We start from the raw sequence: 16218 nt of genomic DNA on the forward strand, positions 1-16218 counted from the left end.
TTACTGTTTACCTCTTCTGTGCGGCCAAGGTACCAACTTTCTTTTTTCCCTTACTGTGGGACTAGCCCTTTAAGAAGGTGTATCCTTTCCACCCCCCTTTTGCTTTTACCCCAGGACTGGTGACTATGGGGATCCCTCATGCTCTTCAGTCTTCCGGGCTTTGCCGCTCGTCAAACCACATCAACACGTCTCCAACCTTAATGGTTAGCGACATCCAGAGGAAGAGGGCTCAACGCCCCGCGTAGACGAGGGACTTCATCGCACACAACGGGCTGCGGGGCAGGGAGAATCCACCCCCCAGCCTTTCCCAGCCTCTGTCCACCTGTGCCCCACTGCCGGACGTCCAAGTTTGATAGTGAACGCTTTCCAATGGGAAACTGTCGCGGGATTTTTTTTTTTTCCCATCCTCTGGTCCCTATTGTATGTTCAGCTGCACTGGAGCTAGCTGCTAATCCAAGCCAGAGGCTCTCGTACACAAACAAACCCGGCATTGTGGCCTCCCCCGGGGCCGGAACGCGGCAGTCGAACAAACAATTTAGTCAGGTGACAGCACGCCGCAGGGACAGACGGAGCATCCCCCAGACACCCTCCTGCCCGCGATCACCCTGTCCCCTTCCGCAGCACGGGCCAGGGAAGCCACCAAACCAGGCAAAGTGATGCTGGAGAAAACAATGGAGAATGAACCAAAACGCTCTCGTACGCAAAGAGGTCTAGCCTAATGACAGAATTCTTTGTCCAAGAGAGGGTATGCTCCCGGTTGTAGTGAGGTTGAAATAAATTACACAGGACAGGGGCCCATTTCTGGGCCCCGGCTAGGGGAAAGAGGGAGTATCGCACCAAAACCTCTTCAGATACTCACTGGCCCCTGGTCACAGAACAGACGGAAAGAGGTAGAACGTCATGGTGTTGAAGAGCTTTGTAGTTAGAAACGTTTGGACTCCCATACCAGTCCTCCCTTTTGCCAGCTTGTGACCTTTAGCAAGTTACTTAACCACTGTGAGACTCTGGTTCCTCGTTTTGAAACTAAGAAGGAAAATGGTCTTTCTCCCGCAGGGTTGTTGGGAGCCTTGTATCTGGAACTGAATGTAGAGTTCTAGCAACGTGTCCATCACGTAGAAAGCACCCAACAAACGTTAGATATCATTATTCCAGTCGGTGGATCGTGCTCAGAAAGGAAGCACGGGAGGAAATAAGGCACAAAGAGCAAACAAGGTCTGCAGCTTCTAGAAGTAGCTGGTGACAAGGGACAAAGTCTGGCCCTGGAAGTTCCTAGAAATAGCACCTCAGAGGTGCTGGCAGGTCCTGAACTTGACTGATTGCCATGCGCCCCCAGAGCACATCAAGGGAAGCTGGGAATGCCAATGGCCAGCATGAAGCCCGGATACAAGATGTCTTCATATAATAGCAGAAGGCAGGCCGCTGGGTGCCTGAACGTTGATAACGGAAATAACCCTGAATATGAAGGATAGAGCAGAAAAGAAAAGCTGGAGATGCTGAACCAAACAATCGCTCATGTCACAATTTTTGGGCAGGGCAGCCAAGTAATATTAAATCTTGCCAGGGTTGGTGGAGGGAGGGTAGCAGGGATGGGGAGAGCAGAAACTAGGTAAACTGTTATCTTAATTCTAGGCAACAAGTGTGAATTGAGTACCTGCTCTGTGCCAGTTGCTATTTTGGCACTGATAAAGAGAAAGAACTAGATACTGCTAGGTAGCAGTAGAGTCCAGAACAAGGAGATTCAGTGACCTAACACACGACCACAGACGCTCAGACTATAACGAGCTCCTTTCAATACAAGGGACCAATGATCCAAAAGGATTGAACAACCGAAGCATCTTCACACGCGGACCTACAAAGAGAAATGGCATCAGGTGGTTGCTCTCTTGCGGAACAAATCGGAAGATCTGCAGACGTGCCTCAGCAAACGCCAGTTAACATCTGTAGGTCTTATTCTTTCTAGTATGTTCCTCAGATATCCCTCAATTCACATGGCGCTCCTCACTGGGCATTTGGCCATCCTTATGTTAGAAAGAGTCAAACTCACCAGATAAGCCAGTGTCTCACAGTTTCTCCACTTCCACTTGCTGGTAGCGTGTTGTCAGAGGTTGCTTAAAGCCTTCCTGGTTAGTCTGCAACTCACTGCCACATTGGTCACCTCTTCCCGTTCAGGGCTTCCCGGCCTCTCTGCAAGCCTAAAGGACACCCCAAGCTCACTGCAGCACTAGGAGTCATAATAGACAGAAATATCGAACACTCTCAAGGAACAGAGTGTGACTTTGCTTACACCACACCGAGAACAGAGGCAGCGATCCCCTATCACGCTAGATGACGAGCAATGAAATTCATTCCCTTTTGAGAAAAACAGCCTCTAATACTTAGGCCGACCTTCCTCGCCAAAGATACACTGAAATTGCGCTAAGAAGAGCAGTCCCACCTTTGCCCTACTCTGTACTTGTTTTCAAATGCTGCTCACATCCTAATGGACGATAGTACACCTGGCTACACCTTGATATGGCCTTGGTAATCAGGTAAGGACGATGTCAATGTAGATGGGAAGAAGCCAGGGGGATGATAATCTGTCCTTCGCAATAAAATTGGACTTTTTAATAGGAAGGGCCAAGCCTGAATTTTTTTCTGATTCAAACAAGATACTTAACATCACACATTCTAGCTGGTGAATGGAAGGCAAGGGAGAAAACTAACCCAGGCAGCTCACTGGCATGTGTACAGCTAAGCCCTGGGCCCGGATCCTGCTGTGCTCCAGCCCAGCTTCTCTGGCTCCTCCTTGATCCCCTTTCGTGGTCCCCCCTGAGCGGGGAGGAGAAATGGATGGAAACGGTGGGTTAGAGATGTGCAACTTTAGGCAGGCGTTTGGTTCCAGCGACCAAATGGTCTACCTCGCGGTCCTGCACCCAGGATTGTTCAGGTTCTATGTGCGGTAAGAACTCTTCACTGGAAGAGCTGCTACTGTTTTTTTCTTCGAAAGCTTCTCGGAGGAGAACGAGGAGGGGGCAGGGTTGCTCCACAGTCAGAGCTGGACTGACTTCATGGCATTATTATACCAAGAGGCACCTAGAACCCAGGGGACTGGAAAAGCAAACAAATCCAGCCCAGAGAAACCCAACAAACTCCATCAGAGCCAGATGGGACCCTCCCATCTGTGGTTCCTCCACAGTGGAGGAAACCTCAAACGTGTCTACGAGAATTTTCTGGGAAGCCTGAAGTTCCTCTCCGCAAGTGCAGGACTTCCGACCATCAGGTTTTGGACATTTTCCCTAAAGTTTCTGATCCAGTCCACTTCCATTTCTTTTGTCTGTTGGTTCTGCTGCCTTTGAAGTTAACCGCTCTCATGTTAACCTCTTGCAAGAGAACATCCCCGGGGTGAGACGTTAGAAACCCAGAGTTAGACTGCTTTTAGGAAATGTGGATCTATTTTGAGAGAAATTGGTCAGAAATCCACCTCTCCCCACTTACTCCTGCCGAATTGCTTTTGATCTCTTTCTCCAAACCAAATTCATTTACGACAGCCTTGAAGTACATCTTCAAATCCCCAGATATCACATATCAGAGGGCAAGCTCTGTGATCCGGAGCTGTCAGAACTAAAGCCGCTATTTAAAAAAGGCTAAAAAAATCATTTCAGACTCAAGTTGCTGGGGAGCCCAATAGCAGCAAAGACAATCGAAGCACTTAACTACCGCGCGTCCTCTACAATCAGGAATGAGGTTGTCACACCCAAATTTGATCGGACTCATTTGAAACTAGAGTCAATTTGTACATCAGTCGTTCCCAATGACAACAGGGCAAATAAACAACTCTCCATTGGGTGCCAGCGCATCAAAGAGCCATAGGCATCAAAAGGTTTACGCCTGCCATGTTGCCCACCTGCGGTGCCTTAGGCCCAGCCTCAGCCCCAGAACAGCCCAGAAGGTCCCCCAGCTTCCTGGGAGCTGCTCAAGGGGTTAGAGTGGACCCGGGTGGGATCAGGCAGCTGTGGTGTCCCTGCGGAGACTTTTGCCCCGCCCCCTTCCCCAGGATATGGATCTGGAAGGGTCCTCAAGGGTAAGACTGGAAGATACTGTTTACTCAGCTTGACCTTTCATTGGCACGCAGTAAGTTCCACAGGATTACTTGTTCCAGGCTAAACGGCACATCCTTTGCTGGAACAAAGATTTTTTGTTTGCTTCAAGGGATTATGTTTGTTTGTTTTCAATTTTCTACTTCCAACTTTTTTATGAGAGTCTGTAATAGTAATTTACTCAGCTTTTATTATTTTGTTTACATTTCTTTAAATTTAAATTCTAGTTGGTACTAAGCTTTTTTTTTTTCAGGATTCAAATTTATCCAGGTCAAGACAAATAAATTGAATTTCCATCTTAATGGGCCCATTTAGTAAAAACAAATGCACAGTAATGCGCGTAAAGCTATCAAAGATGTAGCTCAAGGGGCACCTGGGTGGCTCAGTTGGTTGAGCAGATCTGACTTCCGCTCAGGGCATGATCTCATAGTTCGTGGGTTTGAGCCCCACTGTGGGCTCTGTGCTGACAGCTTGGGAGCCTGAAGCCTGCCTCAGATTCTGTGTTTCCCTCTCTCTCTCTCTGCCCCTCCATGCTTGTGTTCTCTCTCTCTCTCTCTCTCTCAAAAATAAATAAATATTGGGGCGCCTGGGTGGCGCAGTCGGTTAGGCGTCCGACTTCAGCCAGGTCACGATCTTGCGGTCCGTGAGTTCGAGCCCCGCGTCAGGCTCTGGGCTGGGCTGATGGCTCAGAGCCTGGAGCCTGTTTCCGATTCTGTGTCTCCCTCTCTCTCTGCCCCTCCCCCGTTCATGCTCTGTCTCTCTCTGTCCCAAAAATAAATAAACGTTGAAAAAAAAAAAAATTAAAAAAAAAAAATTAAAATAAATAAATATTAAAAAAAATTTTAACAAAAAATATGTAAAGTGCATGTTGATTTAAAAGCAGGATATACAATTATTCATACAACTAATTTTAAAGTTACTTCAGTAAAACTGTACATGTATATCAGACTGTTAATAGCATCTATTTTGAGCAAGACTGAGTTTTTTAATAATTTTTAAAAATGTGATTGTCTTACACCATGAACACACATTTTTCTAGAATGAGAAAAAATGATGTTTTTTCAGGTAAATATTTCTGTTTTTCTAATAACAAATATAATATTGAAAAACGCTTTTCACTTTTTTTCCACAGAATTAATCAACCTTTTCACACATTTGACATGTATTGAGCTGTATTTGAGATTCTGAATATTGCCAAAGGCACTGAATTTAATAGTTGAATGTACATTGTAAATAAGAGGATGGCAAGAAGGCCTTTTGCTTTCAAGTTAAAGGACCTAACCCTGTTAACATTGTCTAATAAACTGCCTGCTTTCCCTCCTAGAGCAGCTTCGGGCTTCCTCGGTTACACCCCTTGGACCATACCTAAAGAAATGTATCGCACACCCAAGGCAACTTTTTTTTTTTTTTTGTAGAACATTTTTTTTGAAGGACAGAATGGATCCTCGCATACTATTCTCCAAAGCGGCTGGGTATTTCTTTTAAGCCAAAGATCCTACTCTGGCTTACCAGGGACACCCCCTAGGACCAGCTGGCAGATGCCCACTGGAGCCCCTCCGATGTTCTGACAATCAGAAACGAAGACCCCTATGTATCAAAACCTGGGGGATGATTTTCTGCTACTGGGAGCGATCGTCTCAGGGCGAGGTTTACAAAATGTTGTATTATCAGCAAATAAGGGAGGCCAGTACAAAAACACCGTTTCAAAATTCTGTATGGCCTCCGTATGTTTTTAGCTTGAGTGAAGAGTTTCTGTTGCCTAAGAATGTTAACCGACATATGAACATCCTCAGTGATTAAACCTGGGCTCTGAGGCAAAAGTCTCTGGCTCCTTCTCTGGGCAGCCCAGGTTCTTCTTGGAAGTCACACACACGACTGGCACCTGCTCAACTTCCATTCCAGCAGGGAAGGGATGGTCAAAGACAATGATACATGTTCGAAACCTAAGGCAGAGAATATTCTAGCACAAAGAAAACAAATTACATTATATCCTTTTCATATTAAGAATGAAGTTTCCTAAACACTTCTCACTAGCTTTTTCAGGCAAATTAAGAAGGCGGCAGTTGGATCAATTCTCCCTTCTCCAGGGAAAGCACTGGGAATGAGGCCCTAGTATGCACCTGGCAGGGGGCCTCTGAATCCAACAGGCCTTTCCCTCGAGTAATTCAGATGGCGATTGCAAGTTTCTTTCATAAACGACCACACGGTACATATTTGGACATGAAGCATGGGCACGAGCGAAAGGTGTGCACGTAGCAAGAAGGGTTATGGCCAATGACCCTCAACGTTTGTATTAAGCTCTGGATGTCACGATTGGGGAGTTCTGATCCCTCCCAAGTTTGTTGAACTTGACTCTGATGGCTGGCCACTCCAAGTGAGGTCCCCAGCCCAGCGGCACCTCTATGGCTGGGGAGCTCCTGAGAAGGGCGGGCTCTAAGAGTCTCCGAGAAGCCTACCACACCCGAATCTGCATTTCTGCAAGATCTCCAGGTGACTGAAATGCACGTTCAAGCATGAGAAGCACCTGGTACCATGTAAACACGGTGTTGCTAGTCAACTGCAAAGACCGAAGTTTAGGGAAAATAACTGAAAAAGCCAGTATGTCTCCTTTACAACGTTTAGGAACAACTAGAACATTCAGCATAAGAATGCAAAACCATTTTAGGTTAGACTTTCTTAGGATTGTCTTGTCTTTTTTTTTTTCTTTTAATAGGACTCCGATTCTCTTTTCTCACACCCTTCGCACATCTCTCCTCCCACTCACTTCATCGGGTCACACTTACCTTCGGGTACCTTAAGCAGTGTCTAGGTGTCCTCAGCAAACGACAATGACAAGCAGCAGAATTGGCGAAAGAGAAGTACAGAACTGGCTCCACTGATCTTATCACTAGTAGCTCACATTTAGCGTCACAGTTCACAGTGTATAAACGTTGGAACGTCACAATTTACCTGTGTCCCCAACCTGTGAGGTTGGCAAAGCAGGTAATGTCGTCACCGTCATCACTGCGATCTGACAGCTAAAAGAAATCCTGAGATTCTAGGAGATTCGGTGACATATGCACCATCCTATACCCAACAACAAGCAAAACTGCAGTGAAATGATGTGGGCTTCTGCATCTTAACCTTGACTCCTTCCTCTGAGCTGATGTGTCCTTGGTGGCAGGAGGATTCAAAAAGGACGTGCTGATGGGCATCACCACCAGCGTCAGCAATGGGGTGGCCACACTTGGACTGGGGGCTGTATGCACAGTGTTCTCCTAGACACTACAAGAAAGGTCAAGGTCAACAGTCTGATCTGAAGACCCCAGGCCTTAAGCATGGCCACATGGTCTGCGTGTTGCTTCTCAGAGGAAAGAGGTTTGGTAGCTGCATTTACAGAGAATGATCAGGGAGCGTGGACAGGAGAAACATTTCAAGAAGGAGAGGGTCTCACCCAGGTCCCTGTCTGTATGTTTGAGAACCCTGCTGGGCACGAGAAATAAAAGCAGTGGGGGAGGGCAGGGTCATTGGTACTCCACCACCATAATGAACCCCTTCACCATCCTCATCAAACTCTCCCTAGCCGTCAGAATCTGGGTTGGGTCCGTCACACTCATTTTCTAGATTAATACTCGTATCAGTCTTACAAGGTAAGCATTAGCACTCACATTAAAAGGAGAGATAAGGCAATTAAAGAAAATCCATCGTATTTGCTGATGATCACACAGCTAGTAATAAGTGTCACTGTGGTTTCTACCTTCATTTTCTAGACCCTAGAGCTCAAATACCGGAGTGTTAGGGCTCACGTTTCTAATGCATCACCTGCATCCAGACAGCCTGTCACATGCTCAGGTTCCTGGATTCTACCTCTCAGGCCAGAATCCATGGGGACGGGCCCCAGGCATCTGGGTGCTAAGACATGACTCTAGTTATTCTGATCAACGGTAAAGACAGGGAACCACTACCCTAGGTTACTGGACCCCTTACTGTACCTACATGGGAGTTTGGGTTTGATATCAGAGGGACCTGGGACATAAAACTGATCAGCCAAAGGAAGAAATGTCATTATATTCCAGAGAAGAAAAAAAAAATGCCCAAACTGGGAATTTTAAGACTTTGGTTTTTAATACTTGTATGGCATTTAATGGGGGTCACCTGGACCTCTCAAAGCTTAACTATATCAATTTAAAAAAAAACTGCTCAGCCTAAGTAGAATTGTTACAAACATATGCAAAAATAAAAGTATAAAGTTCTGAAGAGCAAATGTTTTAAGGCCACGTCGAAGTTCTGATGAAAATAATACTTCAAGTGATCAGTCTTGTAGCTTTGAATTCTATGGTTAAAGAAGAGGTAAGCCGGACATCTCTGTTACGGAGGTAGCTCTGAGTCAGATACCATGCGAGGTTTGGGCATAAAGTGGACGAGGAGAAGTAGGATTAGGAAGACACTCCAGAGAACTAGAAGGCTTATTTGACTTTTAGAATGAAGGAGGTAAAGAAATGAGAGATGGAGAGGCTTCTTGTAGCAGTTTGGGGCTGAGAATGCAGGCGCTCGGCTTTAAATAGGAAATTGCTACCAGGTGAGGTTTAGAGGGATCGCACATAGAGGACGGACCGTCGAGGTGACCGGAGCAGGAGAGGCACAGAGAATGGTATTCAGAGTCATTGTTCATTGCCTCACTCCTTTGCCAGACAGTATTGGTCATTTTCAATGGTCCTGTGCTAGATACTGTAGGGTTCTGGAGATGAACGAGAGTCCCAGCCTTCAAGGGTGCATGGTGTGGGTGGGGTGGCGCTGGTGGTAACGGTGAGTAATTATGATAGAGAAAGGAAGAGCTCTTTCAGGGCCAACCCTGCTGCGAAAGGCAAGTCACTGGAAGGGGTGATGAAGAGGTGGAAGATAGAGCAGGGGAAAAGCAGAGCTCCACCTAGAGGGCAGATTTGCCTTCAAAACCTTCCCTGGGCGCCTCTGACGTCCAAACTCAAAATTCCACAGCCCGAGTTAGAGGATTTGCTCTCTTTTCCTCCATGTGTATATTTCCACTGAAGGACCGTCATCTCATGTCTGGTATAAGTTTCCCTAAGGAGAATATCTAGGGTGATGTGTCAAATCTTTAATAGTATTTTTATTCTAAATAACTCAGACTGATTTCTAAGATGTCACTTTCAGTCACTTCCTTTCTTCTCTACTTATTATGTGGCAAATGTGAAATGAAAACACAAAGGAATCGGGAGTTCAATTTCTCTTCCAGGATAAATGACATTAAAGTAACCAAAACACAGCGATGCTTTCGAAATAAATATTATCACCTTCTCCATTTAGCCTTTTGTGAGTTACACTTCCCTCTTTCTCAAGAAAATGGGTTTGGTTTTTGTTTTTTAAATCACTTTGCTGCTGGAACTGTGTAGGACAAAAATTTTGTATGTCCATATGTTACTCTAACTTGCGTTGTAGTAATTTGTGGTACATATCTTACTCTAACTTGTGTTGTGTACTAATTCTAAGGATATTAACACATACACTGAGTAGCCCATAAGCTGTTCGAAGCTTACATAACTATATAACCCTGACATATAATAGGACCGTCAATATCTATGGAAGTCTGTTAGTGTTAAGAATAAAATAACAGTAAGTCCTTTACTTCAATCTCTTTCCCCAAGTAGGGTTGTGTTCAAAGCATCCCCTTCAGTGTTCATTTAAAAAAAATTTTTTTTAAACGTGACACCAAAACTCAATAGAGAATGGAGAGATTTGAGAGTTTTCTCATGAAAACTGGAAGAGAAACTCAAAGGGTCATGATCAATACTGAAGCATTTGGAGGGGGGGGGGGGTGGGTTGGGAGGAACCTGAATATTCCCAAAAGAATGTCCACATTTGGAAGCTGAGGGGCAAAGAAGTAAACAACACAAAACCAAACCTGAGAGGAGTGGCCAAGGAAGTTGGGGAAAAAATTAAGGTAATATGCCAAGGAGGTTCTGTAAAAGAGAATCATAAGGAGGCAGTGCGGGTAAGCAATGTTGCTGCAACGCTAAGGAAAAGCAAGAAATGTAAAAAGCCATTTGTTGGATGAAATGACCTGTGACTTGTAAAGTGTTTTTCTCAGAGATGTGGAGTTGGGGGGTGGCGGGCGGGGGGGGGGGGGGCATAATGGATTTTCACTGTTTGACATCTCTTTTAAGCGAATTTGTAATACAGGATTTCATCAATTACCATGATTTCCATACACAAAGTGTTTGGAATTGTAAAACTGTAAGCCCTAAAGAAAAGCAACTCTGGAGGGACGCCTGGGTGACTCAGCCAGTAGAGCCTCCGGCTTCAGCTCAGGTCACGATCTCAGGTTCGGTTTGTGCGTTCCTGCCCCACATCGGGGTTACCGCGGTCAGTCTGCTAATGCAAAACCTGCTTCAGATCCTCTGTCTCCCTCTCTTTCTGCCCCTCCCTGCTCATGCTCTCCCTCTCAAAAAATAAACACAAAAAAATAAAGAAAAAAAAAAGAACCTCTGCGTGGTGTTTATTTTACGTTGTCTAGCACGGTATTAGGCATCCAGCCTGTATATAAAAACGTTGTTTATTACGGTTAAATTGACTCGCCAGAGGAGCGAGTCAACACTGCGTGGTTGAGGCAGGACCCGGGCGGAGGGAGGCGAGGAATCGAGGAATCCTCGCTCCGCAGAAGTGGAGAAGCCGAGAGGAGAATGAAGCCAACACCTCTGCTAGTGAGCAGTGACGAAAGCACACGCGGATCCCAGCCAGGGTCTTAGTCAAAACGGAAAGCGCCCAGAAGTGCCCAGAGAGCACACTGGCCCCGAGAACAATGTTGAGGGAACCAGATCAGAAAACTGTAAACATTTCCTCCAGCGACGCCCAGCCTTTCCATGCATCCCTAGATACGGGCCACCCTTCCGGATCCACAGGTACATGAATGGGTATATGCCACCGCAGACACGGCCGAGGAACTGAGCAAGACATCGTGGGGCTTGTTGCATGGGAAGGAGGACAACAGGATCAATGAAAAGGAGAAGTGAGAGCCAGAGGGGGGCGGGAAGGGGAAGGGCTAAAGTTGGAAGCCGTGGAAGCAACAGGTTAGGAATACAGCATTCTGTTTGTCTCCTAAGTAACATTTCGGTTTGTGGTAAACACAGTTCTTAGAATTGAGAGCACAGTGTCAGTTACTAGGACTCACTTTTTTTAAGATTAATATACAAATTTTTTTTTTTTTTTTTTTTTTTTTTTACTAAGTATGAAGTTTAGGAATCTAAGAATTCTGCTTTCAGGAAACACATTAGGAGGCTTTTTTTAAGATGTCACTTTACCTAAACCCACCGTGAAGAAATGGCTAATAAATCCCAGTAGAAGAAATTACATTTTATTTCTCAAAATATCTCAGGCATGAACTCTTCCCTGTATTCCTTGCCTACCCTTAAGAATGGGACTCGTGGGGGTGCGTGCGTGGCTCAGTAGGTTAAGCGTCTGACCACTTCAGCTCAGGTCTCATGTTGGTGAGTTCAAGCCCCACATTGGACTCTGCTGTTAGCGTGGAGCCCACTTCAGATCCTCTGTCTCCCTCTCTCTGCCCTCCCTCACTCATGCTCTCTCTCTCAAAAAAAAAAAAAAAAGAATGGGATCTGTGGTAAATGTGAGCTACATAATCAAATCCACATGTTACCGTAAATATATATAATGCCCTCTGATAATGTTACATTATAGCTGCTCTTTTAAACCGCAGGAATTTTAACTTTTTTTTTTAACCAAATACTAAAACTGAAACAAAAGGCTTGTTATATTTGACATTCTAGAAAGATCGTATGACACTGCAAAAACTATGCCACATACAAGAATGGCATGAGGTGCATGGAAAAATGGCTCGAAGGATGGAAACTTGAATTGGCCATAAACATCAAGAATGAAAAACAACTTTCCAAAGTAAGGCTGTGGTCCAAATTCTGCTCAGGCTAGTTGACTCTGGAGAGAAAAAAGCCGGCAAAGCTCCCAAAGAGACGATCCATATCTGCATATTATTTTACCTCAGGGCAATGGCATGGCCTTGTGCCAAGAGAAGACAAAAATTCTTCTGATGATTCATTAGAAGTGTAGTCAAAGGAGAAAATATTCCTTAACTTTTTAGAGAAGCCTCATTCAGCCTTCCAGCAATGGAACAGCATCATTGGAGAGCCTGGACTCTGCCGAGGCTCCAGAAAAAGCTATGAGCTGTGCTTAGGTGTAGACCAAGCTTGCTCTCCGGGCCCCTTGGGTGCTCTCAATTTGGACATTACCTTCAGGAGAGAAGTCAAGGACATCTCCCCTTATCCCTAGGCCACCGTATTAAACGCATGAGCGTTTGGAGAACCTGAATTCTGACTTCTGGACCTCAATCAGCCGTTGGCTTACCACACATGCCATGGTGATCAGGTCAACTAAACTCAGTCTCCTGAGAAAATTTTCAAGAGTAACAGAAAAAAACAAAACAAAAAAACACGTCAAACAGAACTGGGATCAGAATCCATGTGAGAAGTCACTTAAATGAGAAAAGCAAGAGCATCTTCAAAGGAAAAGAAAAACATTTAAACTATTTCATTTCTAAGACTGATCTTCACGATGAGAGCGATTACACTATTTGGGGACCTTATTTCTCTCAGGTTATTTCCAATGATCAAGGTTCATGAGAATTCAAACAAAGCCATTGGCTTTACTAGAGTGAGAAAAAAAATGCATTTAAAAAAAAGAAAAGTATGGGGGCACCTGGGGGGTTCATTTGGTTGCCCTTGTGCCTCAGACTTCAGCTCAGGTCATGATCTCAGGGTTCCTGAGTTCGAGCCCCACAGGGGGCTCACTGCTGTCAGCCTGTCTGCACAGAGCCCGCCTCCGATCCTCTGTGCCCTCTCTGCCTCTCCCCTACTTGTGCGCTCCCCCCAAAAAAAAAAAAAAAAAAGTATCCTGCTACATATTGCTGTATGTAAAGAGCAAATAAGGTATGTGGAAGCTGTCAATAAATTTGTAAATTTATTACTCCAAATATCATGGAAAGAGGTCTAGGGACCCACAGAACCATGTATTATTATGTGATATAGATGTTATACTCTACATACCGTTAAATCATGCTCATTCGCTATACTACCTCATTTAAATGTCAGGTAATACGAGTTATACGGTAACGGGATGTTGACTGGTCATTAACACAGCTCTGGCTTCGTAAATGCAAGGCGCTTGTCTCCACAAGTGACCAGCTGAAACAGAGCACCTTATGGCCCCCTACGGCTTCGGGGGAGGGTGTTCCTCATAGATTTCACTGATGACACGAAAACTGTCCTAAAGGCGGTGTGGAAACAGTAGGGGAGGAAAGCTGGCCTTCCGAAGATGTAAGGTACAGTTAGAGAACTCACAGCGCGGAAGTTGCTTATAGCACAGAATCACGGTGGCTATTAAAATATTTAGTAAGATGCTAAAATAAAAGGGTGGTTTTTAAGATAAAATAAGAAAAAAAAATCTCATCCTCTAGTTTCAACCAGAGAGTACGAGCATTGCCGTTCTAAGGTAGCTTATATCACAAAAAGGGGGGAAAAGCGGACATCCCCTCTTATTTCCTTTGAACTTCACGGGACTGCAAGTGTTTTTTAAGGCTTTGGGCTTTAAAGTGTATAATTTACTTACAAACATACACAAGGGCGATGGAAAATACGTGCTTTATTTTCTGTGTTGGGAGACCCTTCTTTTGTTTCCCTACCCATACCTCGCAATATCTCCACCTATCAATTAGGCTAAGCGGGCTCTGCTGTTGAATCAACTTCACGCTGGCCTGGGATCAAGACGGTGCTTCATGATGTTATTAGTTGGAAAGCTTTTCTCCACAGTTGCCGAATCTCCTCCCAGGCCAGTCACGCCAGCACACGCACACCACCTTTCTCAAGCTGCTAAAGCAAAGTGCCTACCAGGATGAAGGATGCTAAAAGGGAAACTTTGATAACGAGCCCACTGTCCATTCGCCTGTCTCCCGCCACCTCTCCCCACCCCCTGCCCCGCTATGCTTCCAGCCTGTCCCCAAACTTACAAAGCAGCTGTTAGCAGAGAAAGGAGTTAACAGCAAAATGTGTATAGAGGTGTGTGTTCTGTGTGTGTGTGTGTTTCGTTGAGGAGAAAGGTGTGTGTGTGTGTGTGTGTGTTCAAGAGAGCAAGTTTTACGTTTTGTATGGTAAGTGGGAGTGGAATCCATTTCTTGCTTTCAAAACGTTAATTAGAAAACATCAACTCGAAAAGTAAGGATCCGGGAAATTTCGTAAAATAAAATACACCCTAGCTTTACAGGAGTGAACCACCAAGTTCAAGTGCCTGTGAACAAGGCAGTTATGATTAAAGTCAGCATTCAACGGAGAGCCGGGTCTAAGGTGTGCCTTTTAAACTTTGGACTTGACCATTTCTAGGGCCGGTCCTGGGCGGGCGGGCAGGACAAGGAGCGTCGCTGCTCGGGGAGAGATTCTAAAGGTCCCCCGGGCTGGGAGCAGCAGCCCCGCCCGTACCCACAAGAGCCAGCGGAGAACCCGCCGCTGGCAAGCCCAGGTGCCAACGGAGAAAGGCCGGGAAAGCGAGCCCGGCTTGCTCGGGCGCCTCCCTTCCTCTCACTTCTCTCGCAGCCACGGACACACCTCCCAAGGCAGGTTTCTGGAACGCGAAGCCCCGGCACGGTCCCCAGCTGGAAGCGGGCACACTGTCCGGACGCACGCACCCCACGGCCAAAGCCGCTCTCCTCCCACTCACCCACGGCCCCCGGACTCCCAGACCCGGCTCCCCCCGGATGCGCCCCAGCTGGCGTCCTCCGGAGCAAATCCGTTTTGGAGGCAGCCCCCCCCCCCTCCCCCAGCCAAGACGCCGGGCAGCCTCTCCCCGCTCCCCGCGCCCGCGGCGGCCGGCGCCCGCGCAAGCGGGCGACGGTCAAGGCGCGCGGCCCGGGGCTGCCGCGGAGAACCGCGCGGCTCCCCACTTACTTGGAGTTGCGAACGCCGCACGCGCCCGGGCTGCCTTTGTTGAACGGGGCGAGGCTGTGCGCTCGGTCCGGTGCCGGTGGCCGCTGCCCGCGCGCGGCTGCTGCGTGCGCCCTCCCTCCCGGACGGTGACGCCCCCGGGGGTCCCGCTTCCCTGTCCCCGCTTCGGCGGGTCCTCCGCTCTGCGGCTCCCTCGGCGGGGTTTGGGACCGGCGGGCGGGGAAGCCGGTCCTGCCTCTGCCTGCGCTGCGCCCTGCCGGGGAGGGAACGGAAGGCAAATGGAGAAGGGGAGGGATGAGCGGAGCGGGCAGGGCGAGGACGCAGGCTGGGCGAGGGAGGGAGCGCGCCTTTCCCTCGCGAGCTGATTGGGAAGCTCATTAAAGGCAGGAGTCTCCGGGGCCGCGCTCTCCCCGGCACGGGTTGGAGCCGGGAGATGAAACGGTGTTTTGTTTTTAGCAGGTGTTTTGTTTTTGTTTTAGCACGACCTCTCTTTTCCAAACTTTATGCCTGACCTGTGTTTTCGGTGGGCGCACACCCCATAGCAAGGGCCGCTTCGATGGACAGCTGATAGCATATGAGGATACCATTTTGGCCCCAGGCTTTTTGTTTGTTTTGTTTTTTAATGATATTCGGGATGAAAAAAGCCCAATCTTCAAAAGGACACTCTCATTCCTCCCCACGCTTAAAACCCCTCCCCTGCACCCAGCTCCGGTTTCTTCAGCTGTCAGTCCTGTCCCACCTGCGCGTCACAAATGTGAGCAGTCCTTTCTTGCGCTTGTCACAAAGAGTGACAGATGTCTGAAGGTTCCCAATTAAATTTCACTTTCCTTTAGGGGGCTTTTCCTTTTTGGGCTTCCTTGGTGCCTTTAGTGACCTATTTAGTGACATGTCTTTGACACCCAAGAGTTTTGGGGGCTTAATGTAGCTCAAACTCTGGGCTTTGTAAAACTCAGAGGCTGCGCTGGGTGGCTTTCTAGATTTCCATAAAGTTTCATTGAGAAACAGTGCTAAGGTAATACAGCTGGGGTTGTTTGAATAACAGACGGATATTTTTGATACAGATGTGACAAAAGTATTGCATTACTAATTCCGAAGTGTAAAACAAATTTCCCCCAATATTTCAAGAAGGAACTTTTGTGATTTTCTGGTACTCATCGGTTCTTGTCTCCCGTTACTTCCTTGAAGCTCGT

General features: G+C 46.8%; 1 protein-coding gene across 2 annotated transcripts in view; it reads right to left on the reverse strand.

Moving 5' to 3' along the window:
* The window catches only part of PTN (pleiotrophin), a 101657-nt gene extending 86560 nt beyond the window's left edge, over nt 1-15097 (reverse strand). For both annotated transcript variants that reach the window (XM_030295644.1, XM_030295634.1), the window contains exon 1: nt 15032-15097. The gene's annotated coding sequence lies outside the window, so the exon portion shown is untranslated. The remainder of the gene's footprint in view (nt 1-15031) is intronic.
* Between the last annotated feature and the right edge of the window lie 1121 nt (nt 15098-16218).

Source organism: Lynx canadensis, chromosome A2 (genome assembly GCF_007474595.2).
Source record: "Lynx canadensis isolate LIC74 chromosome A2, mLynCan4.pri.v2, whole genome shotgun sequence".
In the NCBI taxonomy this organism is placed as follows: domain Eukaryota; kingdom Metazoa; phylum Chordata; class Mammalia; order Carnivora; family Felidae; genus Lynx; species Lynx canadensis.